This window comes from Corvus hawaiiensis, chromosome 8 (assembly GCF_020740725.1).
Source record: "Corvus hawaiiensis isolate bCorHaw1 chromosome 8, bCorHaw1.pri.cur, whole genome shotgun sequence".
Classification (NCBI taxonomy): Eukaryota; Metazoa; Chordata; class Aves; order Passeriformes; family Corvidae; genus Corvus; species Corvus hawaiiensis.
Window position 1 is genome coordinate 26,970,051 of NC_063220.1, and position 18,679 is coordinate 26,988,729.

Below are 18,679 nucleotides of genomic sequence, written 5' to 3' on the forward strand. Positions count from 1 at the left end.
CTGATTTTGAAAGTCATTCAAAGCCAGTTACCTTTTCTGGAGTGCTTATGTGAGAATCTTTGGTTCCCATTTTAGCAAGGACATCCAAAAATTTTCTGGTGGCAGCTGGCTGAGTCCATTTCCATCTTTCTCTCTTCAGTGTGGGGTTAAGGAGCCTTCAGAGCTTTTATTATTCTCAGAACAGAGAGTATCAGTGAAGGGCTGTCAGGATGAGTGACAGACGAGAGCTCAACTCTTAAATGCATAGTCAAATCAAATATATGTTATCCAGAAGGAGAAAGAGGAACAGACTCTCAGACATCTTGTTTGGATTAAATCTCTATCATTCATTTAATGTATATTAACTTGAAATGATGGATGTAATTTCCCTTAAGTAGAGTTGTAATTTCTGACTGATTATGAGCAGAAGGAACACTTTTAGAATAAGACTGAACTTCAGAAATGTACATCTCATTTGCATTTAACAGGTACATTGAATCCCTCCTTCTCCCCAGAATCAGAGCTAGTGGTGAAGCAGTTCTTAAGTGTTATTTTTTGATTTCTTGCTAGGTGAAAGCAGATGTTTTCCTGTTATTTTCAAAACAAATACTTTATATTTAAAGTAATTAGCCACCACCATATAATAGGATACATTTTAACCTTATAAAATTGCATGTTTAATGATATTTTTCTCCAAAACCACAGTCAGTTATAAAGATCCAATAGTGGACTGAAAAATCTCTACAAAGGTTCTCTTGACTTTTCAAGAATGTGTCATCTGTCTATTTTCATTTGGTTTTATGACTGCAGGAAACCCAGATTTTGCATGAGGTTCTGTCATGGATTGAGAACTTTTAATAATGTGCATTGGTCTTTTAACACTATCGCAGATAATGAAAAATATGCTTTCATCCTGATTTGGAAAAGTTTCAAAGGAATATGTGGTCAAAAATATAATAATTAAATATGCCAATCCCAAATCTGTAGTTCAGAGAAAATATTGCATTTACTGGGAAACTAATAAAATTGACTGGAAAATTCAATTAAGGTAAAGTAGCAGATAAAATATGATTATCCTTTATTATAAAGGGATTCAAATTGAAGATCATCTAGAATAGCTACTAAATAGTTAGGGAGCAGAGTGTTGTTCTAGGAAAGTTTTCAGAGTATGATTTTAATGTCTACACTTCGGTTAAAGGTTAAATTCACTCTTTAATATTTGTCAGCAAGCCCTTGACTGTCATTATCATGGTTGAAAATATTAAAGATCGCTATTATGCTTTTCCATCAGAAAATGTGGTGTAGCCCAGCTGGTGTTCTAATTTCTATTACTTCAGTTTCCTTGAATATCTAGTCTTATAAGATAGTTTTTCTTAAAGGAAAAATTAAAATGGTTGTTTTTATTGAAGGTAGAGTGTTACAAAACTTACAGATCAATATATAAACATGAGTGAAACTAATTCCTGTTCTGGAGTAACACCTTTATGTTTCTGCTGTTACTGTGCTGAAAAAATAGTTATGGCATATCATGCCTTACTTTCCTCTTTGGAGTGTTTTTTTAGCTTAACATATAGAAAGTTCTTTGTAGTTATTTTGCGTTGGGTTTTGTAGGAGTATGCTTCCGTAGCCTAAAGTAAAATCTCTTAATTGCAGGGAGGGCAGAATGCGTAGTTCATTTACACATTGAATCTTAATTATTTCATCCATATGTATAGTCCCATCTGCTTAAGCACGCTGCACTCAAAGAACAGGGCGGCCTTCTCCTGATTCCCCCACCTTGAAGAGGATTTCAACAAAGCGGCATAATCTGTTCCAAACAAATAATTAATCCTTTCTTGTGACAGAGCTAGCTGGTGTCATCAGTGGTGAGCTGTAATTTCAACTGCTCCTCAGCATGGTACCCTTCAATTCCACTGTTTATAGGGACAGGAATCCAGCAGGAGCTGCAGCCCCATGCAGTGGGGAACTTCATAGTACCTGAAATTTGCTGCCCCAAACAACTTTGTAGACTAAAATCTAAAGCCACTCTGGGAATATAAACAAGAGATTATTTTTTTTTAGGGAGAATATTGAATAATGAGCTTGTTTGGCATCTGTTGTACCCATATTATTCAAATCTGTTCAGTTGCCTTCTTAGAACAAGCAGAGTGGGTCATTCACTTTTTAAGCTCTTCTGTTGAGATAATTATCCATGAGTTTTGCATGGGAGTGTGTCAAGATGGTAGTGATATAAGATTGTATTTATGGGAATTTAGTACATTTAGATCTGTTAGCATTTTCTGTGCTCATGTGCATGGAATTTCAGATAGAGATTTTGAATAAATTAATAAATGTTGTGAAAAATACCAGATGAATGTGTTTTGCCATGGAAACTTCAGAATTCGCTTGAAATTCATGTAAATAATATAAAATGTTTTACCATTTTTATCTTGTGGTGATGCTGGTGGTAAGATGAGATATTTATGGTGCGCTATTTAGAAGGTATGAAAGAAATAGAGCTTTTTGCATTCTTAAAGGTTGAATGGGCTGCTAAACAAGTTTGAAGCTGTTCATGCATTCAAGTACAGCTGCAGAACTTAAGTAATGACTGCAGTTACTGTACAAAAAGTACTGACCTACAGCAACAGATTTGATTCTTTGGGGTGGGGGAGAAGTGTTGAGAATATGATGTTGTAAGAAATTACCTTTTAGAAGAAAATACTTTGCTAACATGAGTTCTGAATTCGCTAATCCGGTTAAAACCCTGAACACTCGACTTTAACCACCAGCATTGAACTACCCACTCCAGAACTTTAAACATTTGATATAACAGTCTTTATATAAATTCTCTGTTTTTCCTAAGCAACAGTGTTAAATCTACATCTTTTTATAATCCCTCTGTTAGTGAAAAGCAAGTTACCAGTCTCACAAGTTCATTGTAGAAATAAATAACACATAAATTTGCTGTTCTGCCAATAAAGAGGAGAGGGACCTGAGAGGGCGTGGAGAACCAAATGATAAGTTTGCCCATATTTAGTCGCAGAAGGAAGTGCTGGTTTTGTAACCAGACAGTAGGAACAGTAAGGTCAGTTGTGGTCACCTAGAATTTCCCATTCTTTTCATGTCTTTTGCATCTCAGTTCCAATGACAAGGCACAAACTTTTGAGATTCCTGCATGATTCCCTGCTTAGCTCACGTAGTCCTGGTCCTAAAACGATTTACAGAGAGAACTATCTAATAGTCTAGCCGATCTCCAAGTGTTGAATGCCTGTGATTCAGCCCAAATGAGTGTGTACTTTAAGCAAAATCTTCTCAAATTGCTAGTTTTGCTTTTCTTCCCTTCTGCCAACCACCTAGGTATTTCTATTCTCAGCCTTCAAAAGGAGCTTTCAGTATCCAGTATCTGGAAAAAGAGCTTCTGTCAGATTTGAAGCTGTACCACAGATACAGAGTCATGGAAGTCTATCCCACCAGGATTTTCTGCTCATTGGTCTCTAGCCATGACAAAAATATGTCTGTTTTGTTACTAGCTGCTGCCCTGTAAATCTTGTAGGTTGCAAGTAGTTCCTTAAAAAAGATATTCTAATGTCATTTCTTCTTCTTTCTGGCCTGGCTTGGAGTAAAAGAGCACAAGAAGACAGTTGCAATAATATGTGGAAGAGCAAGCATAGCAATAAATCAAAATTGTTTGCACAAGCAAATTACAGGAATCAAAAAAGCAGGAATCTTTGTATACATTGTTATCATTTTGACACACAAGAGGATGGGGGTGTTCTATCTTGTCTTAAAAGAAGCTTTCAGTAATTAGTCTAATAAAAGTAATATAGTACCCTGTAAGATAATAAAAATTACAAACAGCAATACAGGGAAAGCAAAAAGGGTATTTTCATTTAATAGAAGAGAAATTCAAGTCATTGTGTAGAACCTTCCTGCTCCCTTGTCAAACCTGTTTCATCATCAAACCCAACCTTGTACACTACTAAATGGCATAATTTAATTGTATACACTTTTCTATTAAAATTTTAGTTGACTCTGTAGGAAAATATACCCAGGTGGTTGAGCATAACTGCATTTTATTGTTTCTCTTTGCACAGTTATGGCTCCCTGAGCTATAAATTCCTGTGACTTAGTGACGGTTTGGTACTGCTGCTTTACAGTTGTTCATGTCTGCACAACTCCAGTTCACCCACTGCTCTAATAACCTCATCAAAGTCCTTTGGAGATAATAGCATGAGGCAAAACGTTATGGAGAACTTAAAAGTGTGAAAATAGGAAGTTACAATAGTGAGGACTTGTCAGGGGCTTTTAATTTAAAAGTAACTGGGTAACTTTGCATATTAAAGCTTTATGATGCAGACATTATTTCTTTCAGCTCTAAACAAAGCATTGTTGGGGTCCCTCCCCTGCCGTGTAGCCCTGGGAGAGGGGCCCTGAGGGCACAGACACGGGGTTTCCCTGCCCCTGCTCAGCCTCGTTCCCATTGGTTGGTTTGTGTTCCCTGCGCGGGCAGAAGGACCCTTGGTCCCGTGACTGGAACAGTTCCTCGGCAGAGCTCCGGCCATGCGGCTGGAGAAATAAACATCTCTGAAACAGCTAGCAAGAATCTGTCTGTCCATATATATTTCCTTTCCACGGGACTCCTGGTTTGATATATGCGTGTTGCAGGATCACCACTGCAACAAATGGTGGAGAATTGTGAGCAGAACGATCCCCGATCCCTAAGCGACTGATTTGTGTGAGTAAACCCTGGAAACTTTGGATTCCTCTTCTTGGTTTTGCTTTGCTATTCCATATCTAAACTATGGAGGAACCGTGGGAAGACTCTTGGCTCTCAGAGCCGCATATGGACATTTATCTTAAACTTAAAGTGATTCTTGAACAACGATTTGTAAATTTTAGCTTGATTCAAGCTCAAAAAGAACTGAAACACTTCCTGGCATGGTTGTTTAAGAACTTTTTCTATGTTTCTTGGGATTTAATTCTTACCAAGGGCTTTTGGAAAACCGTTTGGACACAGTTAATACTGGAGTCAAAATATATGCCGATGGAAGAATATTTCCGTGAATATTATTTAGTTACCGAGACTGTTGAGCAATGTCAGCTGTGTCCTGGCGAAGAGAAGCCTGGCGCAGGGACTGTGCGGCCCAGGCCACGTGCGCCGAGCGCTCTGCGAGCAGCAGCGAGGCAGTTCCCGCGTGCGGGCGGAGCCACGCGAGCCGCAGTGTCGGCGGCGGAGCGAGGCGCGGCGGGAGCGGCGGGACCCGGCGGTGCCCGAATGGCCCCGTGCAGCGCGTGGTGGAGCGAGCCCCGGGAACGCCCGACCGAGAGGGGCGGCACGCGGGCGGCGGCTGGCGGCGATGGCGGTGGAATGGAGCCGGGCCCAGCCGAGACGCGCGCTGGAGCCGGGCGCGGGGGGGTCGTCGCTCGGGGGCCCGGCCGAGACGTGGGTGCAGCGCCCGGCAGCGGCAGCGAAGCTGCGACCAGAGGAGGCGACGCACGGAGAACTGAGCGGCGTGGCCCGGCCCGGCCCGCACAGCCCCGAACGCGACCCCGGGAAGAGCGCGCAGGCACTAGCAGCCCCGACAATTCCAACACGGGAGCGACCGAAAGAGAGAGCAAAGACGCAGCGAGACAGAAAACAGCAGCCACTCGGAAAAAGGAAAAGATCGTAGTACCTAAGATCTTAGGGATAGTAAAATGGTATAATGTTAAGCAAAATTATGGTTTTATAACAAGGTGTGACAACCAGCAAGACATATTCGTGCATAGAACTGCTATTAAAAAGAATAACCCTGAAAAATGCATCCCAAGCTTGGGAGATGGAGAGGTGGTGGAATTTAATATTGTACTAGGGAGAAAAGGGTTACAAGCATCGCAGGTCACTGGGCCTGATGGTGTTTCTGTAAAAGGCAGTATATATGCAAAAAATCGTAGTCATGTTAGACAGTATCTCTATTGTAAGTCCCCCCTACAGTCTCCCTTTCCTAATCCCACCTTTCCCTTTTACCCTATGTCCTATTACCCCCAGTGTATTCCCAATCCGTTTTTTCATCCATGGTTTTCCTCACAAAACCATGCTTTTGCCAATTGTTTCCCCAAAAATCCCTTTCCAATGCCGAGTGGGGGATGAAAAGGGGGAGGGAAGAAGTTAAACCCTCTCCTGCCTCAGTTTCCCCACAAAGCATGCTCAGAGAGTTCTGTCTCCCTTCTGTCAGCCCTAAGATGTTCCACAGAATCTCTTTGGACATTTAAAGACTCAGGAGGGTGGCTTGTTTTGTTTTGAAACTGTTCTTGTTATGTTTATCCAGTTGTTTTCATTCTCCTTTTATTAAAATAAAACGGGTGAGGTGTTGGGGTCCTTCCCCCGCCGTGTAGCCCTGGGAGAGGGGCCCTGAGGGCACAGACACGGGGTTTCCCTGCCCCTGCTCAGCCTCGTTCCCATTGGTTGGTTTGTGTTCCCTGCGCGGGCAGAAGGACCCTTGGTCCCGTGACTGGAACAGTTCCTCGGCAGAGCTCCGGCCATGCGGCTGGAGAAATAAACATCTCTGAAACAGCTATCAAGAATCTGTCTGTCCATATATATTTCCTTTCCACGGGACTCCTGGTGTGATATATGCATGTTGCAGGATCCCCACTGCAACAAAGCATATTCCCTTTCTCCTACATTGTCCTCTAATCATAGCTTGAAAACTTCAGAAACTGTACATTTTTACATTTAAATCCTAATATACAACGAGGAATCCTTCAACTTTCTCAGCTATCCATTTACAGAACATCATATTTCCTTGGAGCATGCCCACCTGCCTTAACACATAAAATTATATTCAAGTCTGATTCATAAGCTGTTTGCTATTGATTCTCAGTTTGGGAACTTGTGAAGCACAAGAAGGAGGATTAACACACACCCTTTTTCTGTTCCCTGCAATACCACCCTAATGCTGCAGTGTGGTGGTGTCAGCAGGGTTATACATCCCAGAGTATCGTCTGTTAGTTGATGCCAGTGGCAGAATCATTCATCAATTAAGTTTTTAAACTGGCGCTCAGAAGCCTGCAAAATGCATCTAGTTTCTCTATATTCAGCAGTAAAATAACCAGCCTCTCTAATACACTTTCACAACTGTTTTCCATCTCCTCTGCTCATGTTCCTCAAGCAGGATAACGTTTACTCCTTTGCGAGTTTGTGAGCTCTAAATCAGTAGAGATCTGACCCTATAGAAGGTCCTTGTAATCTGTACTGTGGGAATATACAGATGTGTGATTTTCAGGGAAAAGTAGGAGACCCTTAATTCCCAGTGCCAAAATGCAAACTCCTTTTTAAAGGTATTCTTAGGCTTGAAATCTTGCCTGTGTCCAGACTTGACACATTTTGCTCATGAGCTCTCTAAGTTTCATAGGAATGCCTGACCTTTGGGTTCTTCAGGAAATTATGGAAGCTTGGACAAAAAAGTAATTTTCTCTACCCCCCCCACTAATAACTGCATCCGCAAAAAAGTCCCATCTTAGAGATTTTTTGTGAGAATAAGGGAAGGGAACAAAAACATTCGTGAACAACTTTATGAGTTCCGAGATGGTTGTAAATACAGGATGGTATAAGGTGACAACGTTTCATCTTTCTCTGGTGTGACATTCACTCACAATCATAATAAGGATGACGTGGTGCTCTGCAGTTACCCTAGAACTTCAGCTCTGTGGTGCTTGCATAGCTTTTCATTTAAGTGGCTAATCAGCCTTTTATCTTGAGTCTGTTCTCTCAGCAGATGAATAAACTGGAAACAAAATATTCATCCTTTTTTATCCAAATGTAGATTTTCATCTTTTTTTTTTTTAATCTCGTGAAAAATTATGAACCTTAAGTGCAAAAAATGGAACAAGAAATTACTTTAACACCCCCAAATTCTCTTTGTCCTAAATATTGGGCATATGTTTTAGGGTTTATTTTTTATTTTTAATTTATATGTTAATTATTGTCACCTTTACTTCTTGCTCATCATGCATTCTGTAGATCTCATAGTGGTTTCTCCATCTTCTACCAACCCCCCAGTTTATCTATTCTGAATTTTGGGGCTGGTTTAGCTTCTAGTGCCCATCCCCCTTATTAAAGAAAGAAGTTCAGCAGTCACAATTTCAATTATAGTAAGGCAATTATGATAGATCAATGGAATATCAAAGTGTGGTATGCTGAATGTGTTTCATTTTTAATTGATTCTGAAATTAAAAAGAAATGCAGCTGCTGTCTTTTTTCCATGAGTATATATGTAAGAGAAACAGCATCCATAGGAATATTAACATGAAATGTGGGTTAAAATAGCAAATTATTATGGGCATACATAGCTTTCCAACTTACAGTAATTCTCATCTCACATGCAAAGAAAATCAATATATATCAGTTGACTAATTTTGTTCTTTAGGTATTATCTGTAGGAATTCAGTACTCCCATTCTTTGGCAGAATCACTGACAAGTGAGTTATAAATGCATTTGAATAATTTCTGTCCATTTCTACGTGTTGCATAAATCAAGACTAAAACCCTGCAGGTTTTCTGGAATTTGTCCAAATTACAGACTTACTATGTTGCAGATAGTTTGCATGTTTAATGAACATTTTCAGAAAGCTTATTGAAAACCAATTATAAATTGAAATAAGACATCTGATGCTTGAGTCAAAAATTAACATTGTGATACATTTTTATTGGACTGTAATGTTTTATGTATAAATATTATAACGTCTCCAGCATAGTATAATTTTCATTTTGTAGTTTTAGATGTACATATACATGACTTTTATTTGTAGGTTCAAAAAAGTGTTTAGTATTTAACTGAATGTAATGATGTAAGAAATGTAATATTGATTCAGCTCAAGTGTGTTGACAAGTTGTTGACATGATAAATAAATCTAACACTGTAATATTAAGTAGCTTAAATATTACACATTCCTAAGCATTATATTTTTATATACCATCTCTAATGGTATTTATAAAAATATATACCTGCACAACTGCAGAAATGTGCCAGTGCTCCTGGCCAGCATAAGCAGAGTGTGCCTTTTTATGTGCCATGTCATTCACAGGCAGCATTGTCACTAGACAAGGTTAAAAGATAAAATAATGTCCTTTTGCAATAATAGAGTCATAGAAGCAGAGAACAAGAACACGTAAGACAACATAGTTCATATTATCTATAGGAATGCTGTATTTCAATTAGATCCCTCTTCATTTCTTACAGTGAGCCCAAATCTCTTTCTCTCAGCTTTGTCTCCCTTGTCTTTCATGCCTCATGGACAGGATGTTACTGGCTCTTCCTGTCCCCACCTCTGAACCACCTCTCTTGCTGTTCCAGAAAGGACAGCATCCCAGGTATGCTGCATCTGTGCTCTTTGTGCATTCCAGTCCAGCCCCATTGTTCCAGTTTCTTGTGACTGACACACTGCATTTGGACTACACTGGTGTGCATTGCTTGTTTTTCCTTTCTTCTCTATGCTCCCTTTACATACTCAAATGGCTTTCCTGACTGCAAATTGCTGAAATGCTTGGTAACTTCTGGAAACTTGGACTGCTGAAAACTCTTGATGAAATGCTGTGCATAACATTATTAGCAGTAGATGTGCCTACCTGTGCATCATACAGTGACTTCACAGGATATCCTGTGCACTGACATTTGGAGAATAGCTACTTGCATGGGGTTTTCCCACTGTTTGCTTAGGTCTGAGATACAGAATCCCCTCTGGAACAGTGTCACAATAATAAATATTTTTAAGATTTGCAATGGTTGCAGGTAACTTGCTAGTAAAAGCAGTACTAACATAGCACCTGATACTATTCTGTTTATTCTGCCCAAGAAGAGATTGATGATTGATTACAACATTGGTAATGAATAAGAAGCTGACCTCAGCTGCAAATGGGGGCAGAGCAGATGGGAGAGGCACATGTTATGCCCTCTTATGTGAGGGATACACAATAGCTCTCTCTCCCCCTTCTAAAACCTTTTACTTAGCAATAACCTTGACCATTTTCAATAATGGCTCAATCTGTCCAAGAAAAGAATTCACTCTGCTCTGTGCTACTGCCATCTTCCCTCCTACTGATGAACACATTTACTACCTCATTTCATTGACTTCAGAGCAGCCTTTAGCATCATTCCTCTCTCTAAGATGCACACAGATTTCTGTCTTTGGAGTTTAGTTTCATTTTTGTCCCCTTTCCTGTTCTGCTGTGCTTTTGTATGTGTGTCTATGGCTGTGTGCATTGTTTTCTCTGTACCAAGACCTTCCCTGCTGAAGTTTACAAAAGCTTATTTTGGCAGTCTGCATTAACCTTCTTCATTAGTTTATTGTGCCCTGAAACTCCAGATACACAGAGATGCCACAATGCACTTCTCACATTGAAATGTCAATGCTCTTTTTAAAAATCTGAGCTTTCTGAAAATGCAGCACCAATAAAAACGTTAGTGAAAGGCAGTGTGCCTATGTTTAGTGTAGTTCCTTTAATCTGCATGTCAAAATAAAGCACAGAGATTTTTGGGAACACCTGTCACTACTCTTACCTCCCTTTTGCCTGGTTATTTCCTACTAACATTTATTTATTTTCCTCTTTACCACCTTGCAGTTGCTGCTGTGAGAATCCCTGACATTTGGGATAACTTTGTGACACCTCCCTGTCTTTAGAAGTCCACTGAAAATATACATTGCTTCTCTGTTCTTAAGTATTATCTTTTCTTTCCACTTTCAGGTTTTATCACCACTATTGTATCATTTAACTTAGAGCACTCTGGAACATAGTTTGTACAGTAGGCAAAATAGTTATACTTTGCTCTATTAGGGAGCCATAGGTCCTCAGATACAATTGCTAAAAAGGAAATCCCAAGCTGGTTAGCTGTGGTATTCAGGCAGTCATTATTTCAGCATTTGACAGAGAAAAGAGCAGATAAATATCAGAGTTAATACTGTAGATTCTTTGACTAAACCTTTTTGCTTGATGTTACAGCTCTCTTCAACCACCTTTTATTATTTTCCTTTTCTTTCTTATGAGACTTATAAAGAAAGGGCTATTGCCACCTGAAACAAAAATGACTTTATGTTGAATGATATGTAGCACCATTTAAATCCAATAATTCCATTAATGAAACATACTTTAAATAGAAGTTGAGGAAATTTTTCGGAGGGAGTCAACCATTTATGGGAATAAAAGAGAGCAAACACAATTGTATAAAGCAATACAGTATTTGGATAAATGCTTACATGATAGTGAGAGATAACTATTGTGGATCAATTTCTGAACCTTTTCCTTGATATCCATAATTCATGTCTGATGAGAAAGATTTACACATTAAAATTTTGAAGGTCATACAACAAAGAAATTGGCTGGCTAAAACAGGAGGAAACTCAAAGGGAAAAACATGGATCAATTTGGTAGGTTGCAGTATGGAAGCATGGACTGTCTAGGATAAACCTGAACTTATAAACACAATATCCTGGTAAGAAGGTGACATCTGATGAGGAAAAAACCCAGACCAATTTAGAAAAGGTGGTTTAGGTCTACATTTCTAGCTAAAAGTTTGTAGCATCTGTGGCTATGCAGATGTTTGTGGTATGTGTTTAAATAAACTTTAGTCATTATAATAGTCAGAAGAATATGCTAGAGGGAGTTTCAGTTCTGATGCACAATGAAGATGATATCAACATCGTGTGAGCATCTAACACACACTTACCGTGATGTTTTTTGTGGGGCTGGCTATTGCAGGCTGCTGCTCTCCTGCTTCACAGAGTAGCCTAAAGCCAGCACAGCTCTTTTTTGCTACTCTTTCCAAGAAGCAGGAAAAACCCACTAAAATTGGTTATACCTATTTGAGTTTTTAGAACAATTTCAACCACTTATATTTGTTTATAGAATCCAGGTATAATGGTATATAGGAAAAGCTGCTTAACCCTTTCAATTCAGTCAAAAATTTTCAGGAAGATTCTGAGGAATACTATGCAACTGTAGATTGAATAAATGCCCCAAGTGAAAAGCATACAGTGTTTTAGTCTGAACATGTTTGTTTACTTCCACTCTACTGAGTGCTTTTGAAGTGTTCTGTGTTGTGCTTTTTGTTGCACTAGATCTTCATAAATATAAATATTGCTGATAGCCATATAATTATGGACGGATGGACAAGTAAAATCTAACTGAGAGGCGCTTGCTTGTTTTCAGAAATGAAACAAAGTTTGTTTGTTTGTTTGTTTTTATTAATATCAAAGATGCAAAGGAGGAAAATTAATGTCTGCAGTGGTGGGAGCAGGGCAGAAGGAAGCATTACATCAGTCCTCTACTTTCCAATCCCATTCTCTCCAAAACAGTTTTCCTGACAGTATTTGAAATCAAATTGTGTACCTCAAATCTCTTATTTCTGTATTGGGCTCATACTGGAACACAGGCCCTGCAGTTTTGGGGGGAAAGAACAGCACAACATAATCCCTTGTAATCCTCTCTGGCTCCCAACAAAGCAGTTCAGTCTGTTGTGCTTCCTCTTATCAAAACTGAGTTTTTGTTCAGCTTCAATATTTTCATCTGTGGATCAATGTCCAGAAAAGTTAAAAAGGATTAGGGAAGAGATAGACAGGAAAATGTAAAGACACTAAAAGCCTCACTGAACTTTGATCAGTCATGTGGGTATATGCCCCAGGTGCATACATTCAGAAAAGCTGCAGCCTATCCATGCATTTCCTAGAATTCTCCTGAAAGCTTTATGTCTTTAATTTTCAGTCCCTGTAACTGACAGACATTTATTAGGTTCAGAAAAGCTACAAGGTTATATTGCATCATTTCTAATGTTGGGGTTTTTAATATTTTAAGCAATTTATGAGATTGGGGTTTGGTTTAACAGACAAAGGAAACAATGAGTCAGCAGTCTCAAAACATTAAGAATTTGGAGGTACTTGCTCGGTAAGATGCCCAATTCAGAACAGATTAACACCTACTGATACAAACGGCATGCAAAGGGTGTGGACATCTCTGAGATACACTGACTTCAAAATCTGCTAGGACTTAGACTGCTATCATCAGGGAATAGGTTTGGGGCTTTGATTCTTGCTGTTTGTTTTGAGGTTTTTAAAGTGTTTCAAGAGCATGCTTTAATCGTTAATGTTAAATAAAAAATGGTTGGAAAGTGAGCCCTGGCTCCAAGGCAGGCTGTGCAAACTGACCGACTCCCAAACCACGAGAGCAGACTGCAACCACAGATGCAGGCCTTGCACTGGGATGACTTCACACAGGAAGCAGAAATAATGCTGAATATAAATACTCAGGTATCCATCAAAGCTTGCCTAGGATATTGTCTTGGAGAGAGTTTTAGCTGTCCCAAACAGGCTAAAGAGAACTAAAGCAACAGCTAAATGTTGTAAATGACAAGAGGTCCCATATTTGCCTTTCTCTGTAGCTTTTCTTTATCAGTATTGCTGGAGCCAGAGTATCTGCCCTACAAGGAGCTACACAGCCCATGTTCTGTGGTCAGTGAGCCAGGTTTTTATCAGATATTTGAGGAAGCAACCTCACTGGTTTGTTTATCTCACTGAATAGACAGGGTTCTCTTCATCCAGAATTTAGTTCCCAATGAGGTTTCCATCAGCATGGTCCTAGAGCATATGGATATGGAAGTAGCATGTGACAAAGAATCAGAAGGAAGGGCTGTCCAAACCGGCACAAGGGTACAAAATACTGGCTGTTTGGCTGCCAAATTAGCTAAAGAGGACATAATTAGATTATGGATATTACTATATTGTAATTAAATATAATACAAAGTGTGTGGGGTTTGGCTTTCCAAGCAACAAAAGAATATCACAATAATGATACTGGATGTCCTCCTTCTTGCCAGAGTGTAATTATTATAGAAAAGAAGTATTCATCCCAAACACCTGAAGTTATTCACCAGCTACAATAATTTCAATAAATATTTCCTGGACTTGAGTTTTTTTCTGCTTTCTATTGTACCTTTTCCATAGAGGTAAAAAATCTTTTTTCATCTAAGTAAGAGCACGATATTTAAACCCTGAATAAATATTTATTAAGGATAAGTTATATGTATTTTAGGAGCTAAATGGAATTTTCCATCAGCAATTTAAAGATCCACATAATTAAATACACATTGTGGAGGGTATGGTGTGTTTCTTTGTTTGTTCTGCAGTGAACTTTGGTTTCTAAGAGGCATTTGCAGTTGATTACATATTCTTTGTTTATCTATGGTTGGCTCAACTGATCATTTTGAGCCCTTATTGCCACTTCTGTGTGGTCAATCAACCTATTTCCTTTGTTCCACCACAAAAGACATCTTTATATTATTTGAGATATTGAAATCTCTCTGATTTTTTGGGGGGAAAAATCATTCCGTAAATGGAGGAGCTGATTCCATGGCGCGTCTCTGTGTGAGCTGTATCAGCTGATGTGTCATTATCAGTGCTTTTTCATGTCTATATGAATGCTAATCAAGTTCTTAGGATGTCTGTGGAGACCTGCATAGATTGTTCTGTGGTGTATGAGACCAACATTTCTTGGCAGGTATAAAAGACAGACATAATCTCCTTAGCTGCCTTATAAACAGAGAGAATTATCAGTGGGCTTGGATCCAGAATATTCAGATCTGCTGAAACTGAAGTTTCTTTTCTAGGATGTATCTCAGCACACACCAGAAGGAACCACAAGTACATCAGCCCCAAACAGATTTTCTGTTTATAGTACCTTAGTTGCTCATGCTTGAAAAAGCTGCAGCGAAACAAGGCTACCTTACAAGCAGTTGCCCCAAATTTTAATATATGGCAGCAAGAGTGGAAGGCCACTGATTCAAAGGCCATCATGTTTTCTTTAATTTTGTATTTCTCCCCTCAAGCTTAGCATTTTTCTTGTCATAAGGATTTGTCCTACTTTCCTGCTCTTGTCTAGTGTATCAGGAGTGCAGAAAATCAGAATTAATTTGCAAGTAAATGTAAATAAACCACGTAAACTCTCAGGCAATCTCCTTTAACTGCCATGTTGTGGTTTTGAAAATCACTGTGTATCTACAACATTTTAAGTGATGGTATAAATTTTTATAAATTCAGGCTGAATATATGCTTACAGAAAGGTGGGTACTTATGAATATAGGGCACACAATGAATTACTGGGGCAGATGCTCCACTCCACTAAGAATCAGAATTATATAAGAAGGCCTACATGGTTTTGATGTCATTTCCTGAAATGGCACCATGTGTGTCAGATGTGTAATTTCGGGGATAGAGTGACAAATAAGCAGTTGGCTGATTACTAATATGGTAATTTTAGATTCTCTAATTGTGATGAGTAACAGTCACCCAACTTCACCTCTTGCCAAAAATCTATCTCTGGCAGTTAATTTAATTCCATTGATACTTGTTTTTTTGGTCACTGATCTAACTAATCCCACTGGGAAGCTTCTGATACAAGGTAGGCCAGGTAGGACGTGGTATGACAAGGAGTTAGGGCACAGGACAATTCGGTGATGACAAGGAAAATCAATGCACTGAGAATCCCCTTCACATTCATGAAGGTCAATCTCTCATCTACTTCTCTCTTTGCTTTTCCCACACTCTTTCATAGCTACAGGATCTCTGGATTTGGAGGGATTGCTGGTTTTTCTCCTTCTTTTATTCCTGTACCTTTGAACAATACGAGCAGCTTTCACAAGCTGAGGAAACGAGCGAGTAAGAGGTGCTATGGTTAAAGAAGAAGCACATGTTGGTGGAACCAAGTGGAAGGGAAGGACAAGTGGGATGAAACCCCGAGGCTCATGGGGGAGTCGAGAGGATTCACAAAACCATTAATATACCTGTGAACAACACAAATACAGGCTGATGTGAGGAGATGCTCTTCCATCACTTGTCATGAAGAATGGGACCACTGTCCTAATCTTGAACATGGTGACCTCTTTGAAAGGGTATTTGACTTTGTTCTATCACAAAGGATATTGCAATCCAGATGACATTTAAAAATCATCATTCAAGGCAGCGTTATTTTTTTTATTTCCTATAGCAGAGCATGCAAATAAATTTAGCAGGTGTTATTAGAGCTGGTAGGGGGTGAAAGGCGAATAAAACTTGCTGACAGGGATTTTCTCTGTGTGCTGCTGCTGGGATCCTGCAGAGACTAGACAGTCTTAGTTAAGGCTGCAGTATGTTGCTCTTCATGGGAAATCTATCTTTTTTTATATTACTTCACCTGGGAAATCTATTTAGAGAAGAGGAATTTTCCATTTACCTTTCTTAAAAATCATTATATATTGTTACTCAAAGTGGAGGGGCAATCTGCAGCTATGTAAGGTAAACCAGTGTGATTTGTTATCAGGAATATAAATGAAACATTTTCCCACAAGCTCACTTTTTTCTTTTTTGTGTGGGCCTACAAAGTTCAGTTGCTGGACTATTAACACACTACAAGCTATAACACTCTGCTGCTTTTACCTCCCTTTCATGTTCTTTTCTCTTTTCTTAACACACGTTTGCCTAAAAGTAGGCCAGCATGATGGATTGATTGTGGACTAAAATACTCTCATATCCCATGTTCTGGATTTTCCAGCTTTAAAAGCACTCTGGTAAAAAAACCTGTGCTTACAAGAAAACTGATGTATTCAATTTATTTGTTTTCTATTGTCTTCAGAAGAGTTTATTTTGAAAAAAAAAAAAAGTTCCTGAAATGGGGGGGGGGAAAAAAGAGGCTTGATTTGCATTAAAAATCTTTTGCAAATTCATTGTTTGGGTGGAGGAAAGAAGTATATTTACTCTCAGAAAATACACAAATCCTGATGGTATTGTTATAAAGAAATGGATAACCACTGCAGAATGAAGTTGAGACTGGTGAAATGACATGATATTTTCCTGGTAGAGGTATTCTTTTATTAAGATTCCCTTCTTTTCTGGTGACTGAATTCCCACTCTGCTCTCCTGCAAGCAAAAATATGAGCTCCTCTACCCTGACCCTGTATTCCTTCCTCACTTCATACTTTTCCCATCTACTTGCTGCCTTTTGTTGCTGAAACTTTTTGCCACCTTTCTGGAGCGTATCCATCTCCTATTGTCTGTGGCTTAATCAGGCTCTCTCTTAGAACAGATACTTGACCAGGATTTCTAGGAAGATAATGAATTGTTTTCCACAAGTAGCATTTTGTATGCAGAACTTGTCATTACAGACATCTCAGTTATTTTCCTAGCAGGACAAGAGAATACAGGCAGAGATTAATCTTCTTGCTCTAAATTCACTTTGTGTCCTTGTGAAAGGATGAGTTTTTAGTATTTTGACTGGAAAAGGGATTAAACTCCTTGTAAACCTCTGAATATTCCCTGTTTTCTCTCTTCCACACTGCAACCTTCCTGATGCTACTGCCAGAAGCCTCTGAAAGGTGTGGGGAAAACACAACAAACCTTGCCTTGATGCCAGGCTGTGTGTCACAAAGGGCCAGGGGTGTCTGCGCTTGCAGGTGAGGAAAGAACCCCTTGCTGTTGGTGCTCAGTAATTAAACAGGCAGCAGTGGCTGGATCTGACAGGCAGAAGTTAACTGTGCACTCGTTAGCTTTGGGTTTGTTTGTAGGTTGGGGTTTTTTGATTATGCAACAGTAAATGCAAATTCCATCACCCACTTTGGTTAATGTCAGTGGGACCAGGTTTTCTGTAGAGCTTACGTAGTTTTTTTTATCAAGCCTCATGTGCCCTTCTTTGCAGTTTTTTCCTCTCTTTCCTTATAATGGAGAGAACCATTATGAACCATAACTATGCCTTTCATATTTGCAGCATTCATATCACATGTCTCCTAAACAGTGAGCTGTGTGAGGAAAAAGGGAGGGGTGTTCCACCTCCTATTCCTTCCCTTAGTATTGGAACACTTTCTATGAAATCTGAAATGATTTATCCCCTGATATCATGCTGCTTAAGTAACACTGAGAAAGCTGTTAAACTATTGAAATCAGTTGATTCAGTCTTAATTCCTAAAATTCACATTTACTTGGATGGAATTGGACTTTTTTTCTAATTTGAGGTCTGCCCCAGTAGTATAAAGTTACATCATGTTATGCAGAATTACAGCACTGATTTAATCTTATTTCAAACTTGTTTCTTCTTAAAACTAAACAAAAATAATAAGACAATATTGAAGTAGAAAAAAGACAGTATTTTTAATTGCATTGAGTGAGATTTTATGCTCACTACTCTGTGCTATGCATTTTTGTAGAAAAAAAGGAGGTAAGACAAATATTACTTTTGCCCACCATGGTTGACACCGTGGGCTTTTCCATGAATATTCTATTCCTTACAGAGCTGCAACATCACAAAGATAAATGTTCTTACCCCCTTCTGCCAAAATTACTCTGAACATTTTCAAATGCAAAAATCTCTGTCCTTTATCAATGAAAAACTTATACTAAATAAGAGTGTTTCTAAAACAGTGTATCAGCATATTTATTGACACTTGCAATGACCATATACTTTTTTTGTCCAAAACATTCATATTCCTGTCTTGGGAGACAAAATCTGTGCTATAGTCATATTTTGGGAATGGAAGCCAAATGGAAGACTCTCTGTGCAGAAGCCTTGTATTTGCATTTATGCAGAGAATTACTTTCTGAGATGCATTGAAAGGCATTAATTTCATGATTAGAGCTGTATTGATGGTTTGAAGGGTTCTGTATTTCTTGCTTTTTTGGGTTTTTTTCTCTAATACTATAGTGTTGTTGCAAAGACTTGTTTTTCAGTGAT